Here is a 4594-nt window from a genome sequence, read left to right on the forward strand (position 1 = left end):
TACATTGTACACTTGAAAATTACTGAGTAGATTTTTAAATGTTTTCATCACAAAAATGAGACTACATATATGTTAGTCTGATTCACACATTCCAAAATGTATACATACATCAAAACATCGTGTTTACCCCATAAATACAATTTTCATTTGTCAATTAAAAAAACAATTATTCCTCGCGCCCTCTTTCTGGAGTCGCGGCTGTCCTTCCGCCCGCCCCCATACTGGCGCTCAGTCCTCCGACGCGTCTAGGGCAGTCCCTGCGAGGGGCTTGCTTCGCGCGTGCCAAACGCTCAGCGTGTTCTATAGGGCGTCGGCCTCGACCCCGCCCCGCGTCCCCCCTTCCCGTGCCCCGCCTCCGGAGGCCGCCTTCTCGGCCCCGCCCTTGTCCCTTCACTGTCTACGAGGCGGTCCCACCCCGTGCCCCGCGCCTCTCCCGTTAGTGCAGCCCTCCCGCTTTCCCGCCGCCGTCGCCAAGACCAGCAGCTCGGGGCCGGCTGACACCGCCGCTTGGCCTCACCCCCGCCCGCGACCGTGGCATCCTCCGAGGTGGCGCGGCACTTGCTCTTTCAGTCTCACATGGCAACGAAAACAACTTGTATGTCTTCACAAGAATCTGATGATGAACAGAGAAAAAGAGAAAACATTCGTTCCTTGACTCTGTCTGGCCGTGTTGGTTTTGAGAGTTTGCCTGATCAGCTGGTGAACAGATCCATTCAGCAAGGTTTCTGCTTTAATATTCTCTGCGTGGGGGAAACTGGAATTGGAAAATCAACACTGATTAACACATTGTTTAATACTAATTTTGAAGACCATGAACACTCACATTTTTGCCCAAATGTTAAACTCAAAGCTCAGACATATGAACTCCAGGAAGGTAATGTTCGATTGAAATTGACCATTGTGAATACAGTGGGATTTGGTGACCAAATCAATAAAGAAGAGAGCTACCAACCGATAGTTGACTACATCGATGCTCAGTTTGAGGCCTACCTCCAAGAAGAACTGAAGATTAAGCGTTCTCTCTTTACCTGCCGTGATTCTCGCGTCCATGTGTGCCTCTACTTCATTTCACCGACCGGCCACTCTCTGAAGACACTTGATCTCTTAACCATGAAGCACCTTGACAGCAAGGTAAACGTTATACCAGTGATTGCCAAAGCAGATACGGTTTCTAAAACTGAATTACAGAAGTTTAAGATCAAGCTCATGAGTGAATGGGTCAGCAGTGGCATCCAGATATACCAGTTCCCAACAGATGATGACACTGTTGCTAAGATCAATGCTGCGATGAATGGACAGTTGCCGTTTGCCGTCGTGGGAAGTACGGATGAGGTGAAAGTTGGAAACAAGATGGTCAAAGCTCGCCAGTACCCTTGGGGTGTTGTACAAGTGGAAAATGAAAACCACTGTGACTTTGTGAAGCTGCGGGAAATGCTCATTTCTACAAACATGGAGGACCTGCGAGAACAGACCCATACCAGGCACTATGAGCTTTACAGGCGCTGCAAACTGGAGGAAATGGGCTTTACAGACGTGGGCCCAGAGAACAAGCCGGTCAGTCTTCAAGACACCTATGAAGCCAAACGACATGAGTTTCATGGTGAACGTCAGAGGAAGGAAGAAAAAATGAAGGAGATGTTTGTGAAGCGAGTAAAGGAGAAAGAAGCCACATTGAAAGTAGCTGAGAGAGAGCTACAGGCCAAAGCTGAGCACCTTCAGAGACTTCACCAAGAAGAGAGCATGAAGCTCGAAGAAAAGAGAAGACTTTTGGAAGAAGAAATCATTGCTTTCTCTAAAAAGAAAGCTACCTCTGAGATATTCCACAACCAGTCCTTCCTGGCAACAGGCAGCGATCTGCGGAAGGACAAGGACAGTAAGAACTCCAATTTTTGGTAAAACAGAAGTTCCAGAGCACAGAAGGTCACCATCACAAGCAAACTTTATTAAAAAAAAAAAAGCAACTAGAAGTGTGCTTATTGATTTTGTTGTTTTTATTTGCTTTATCACTTCGTCTACATTTGGAGAACAGCCACAGTTACTGATATTTATGGAAAAGTACCTTCAAGCACAAGGTCAATATGTAAGCCAGAGTGAATTAATATTATAAGTTGAGCATCTCTAATTCAAAAATCTGAAATCCAAAAGCTTATCTAAATCTTTTCGAGCACTGACTTGACCCCACCTGACACCTCTGCTTTCTTATGGTTCAATTTAAACAGATTTTGTTTCTTGCACAAAATTACTAAAAATGTATAAATTACTTTCAGGCTATATGTATAAGGTGTATGTGAAACATAAATGAATCATGTAATTAGAGCCGGGTCCCATTGTGTATATGCAGATATTCTAGAATCTGAAATCCGAAACATTTCTGGTGGCTAGCATTTTGGATAAGGATAAGGGATACTTAGCTTGTACCTATATATTCATATATGTTTGCTGTAGTTAGAAGTATTTAAGTTGCTGTTTTGTGATGACTAAATCTTTTCTCTTGCTACCAAGCTATTGTCACTGCAGTGCATTATACCAAAGAGCACAGTGTCAGTGCCACTGAAAATACAGAACCCATTCATATCGGGGCAATCTCATTGCATTTATAGTCCAAGGTGAACCTTTTTTATATATACTAAATGTTTGGGGGAATATGTTTTGGGATATATTATAGAGCTAAAACTCTAACCTCTTAATAGTTTTATAGAACTAAAATTTTTGATACCGTTACCCTATTGGTGATACGACCTTAAGCTTTTGTGTCAAATTGTTGAACATATGACTTCATGCTTCAGGATGCCTTGTTGTGGCTGATGTATTACTATTGTGAATCAAAATATCTTTAAAAGTTAAAACATCCAGCTATATAAACTCTTTTTTTCCTAATGAGAAAGTACCTTTGAACATGGGTGTATCACAGTTTTCATTAGGAAAACATTTCATTACATAATTGTTTAAACTCTGCCTTCCAGGGGAAAAATAATAAGGTTGAATCATTGTATTAAAAATATTTTGAAAAAGCGTATGAACATCTGAATATTAAAGATGTAAAAATGCAGATTAATTCATATTTTATGTGACATTTGCATTCAGTGCCTTACTATTCCCAACACTTTAATGATTTCTAACATTTCTTAACATTCATAGATAAATTTTCATTTTTTTGTACTTGAGTATTCTAAATAAAACTGACATTTACTCTTGACAAATAAAACATATTTACTAAAAAAACAAATAATTAAAAATGCATTAAATACATATATTCAGTTTATTGAATAATTATTAAGCAAATACCCATATAAATACTACCTTTTTTTCTCTCTCTCCTTTTTTTTTTGAGATGGAGTTTCGCTCTTGTTACCCAGGCTGGGGTGCAATGGCGCGATCTCGGCTCACCGCAACCTCCGCCTCCTGGGTTCAGGCAATTCTCCTGTCTCAGCCTCCTGAGTAGCTGGGATTACAGGCACATGCCACCATGCCCAGCTAATTTTTTGTATTTTTAGTAGAGACGGGGTTTCACCACCTTGACCAGGATGGTCTCGATCTCTTGACCTCGTGATCCACCCGCCTCGGCCTCCCAAAGTGCTGGGATTACAGGCGTGAGCCACCGCGCCCGGCCCCACTACCTTTTACTTTCACTTTCTGTATCCTTATGGTTTTGGCGTGCTTCTTATAGGAATGATATGACATGGTTTTTGTTTAATCCAGCATGACTATCTTTGTTTTTTATTTGAGCATTCAGTCCACTTAGATTGAAGGCAGTTATCCATATGTTTTAATTTTAAATCTACCACCTTATTTTGTGGTTTCTACTTGCCCAACCTTTTCTGTTTCTTTTACATTACTTTATTGCATTTATTTGGACTTAAGGAGTATTTTAAATATTCATTTCATTACTTTTGGCTAGTTTGGAAATATTTACTCTGCTTCTATTCACTTGGTGGTTACCTGGAAAATTACTATGTGTGTACTTAACTTGTCAAAGTCCGAAGGAAACAGATGATTTTAGTCTCCTTCTGATAAATACAAGCACCTTAGAGTATTTTTTCCCCTTTTTCCTGGCTTATACATTGTTGTTGTCATAGATTTTAGTTCTTTGCTTTTTATTTCTTGAAGCGTTTAATGCAATTGTTTTATATGGACAATATTTAGATTTACCCACATACTCACTGTGTTCTTAGTTCCTTAGTTCTTCTCCAATCTCAGACTTAACACAGGATTCCTTTCTACCTGAAGTACATCCTTCAGAATTCCCGTTGGCTAAGGCCTGCTGATAGAAAATTTTCAGATATTGTTGGTCTGAGAATGTCTTTATTTCACCCTCATTTTTGAAAAAATTATTTATAATTTTATAATACATTAATTATATATAGCATGTTATTAATATATGGTATATATAGAATTATATTTTATATTACTATATATAACTTACATATAATAAAATATTATATATATAATTTCCCCTATATCTATCTATAGGTAGATAGATATAGATATGGAATTAATATATGGTATATATAGAATTATGTTTTATATTACTATATAAACTTATATATAATAAAATATTATATATATATATAAATTTCCCCTATATCTATCTATA

The 4594-nt window shown here is 38.8% G+C and overlaps 1 pseudogene; it reads left to right on the plus strand.

Annotated features, from left to right (window-relative positions):
• The first annotated feature begins 366 nt into the window (after positions 1–366).
• Positions 367–2839, plus strand: LOC100405032 (septin 10 pseudogene; annotated as a pseudogene).
• The last annotated feature ends 1755 nt before the right edge of the window (positions 2840–4594 follow it).

This window comes from Callithrix jacchus, chromosome 10 (assembly GCF_049354715.1).
Source record: "Callithrix jacchus isolate 240 chromosome 10, calJac240_pri, whole genome shotgun sequence".
NCBI classification, from domain to species: Eukaryota; Metazoa; Chordata; class Mammalia; order Primates; family Cebidae; genus Callithrix; species Callithrix jacchus.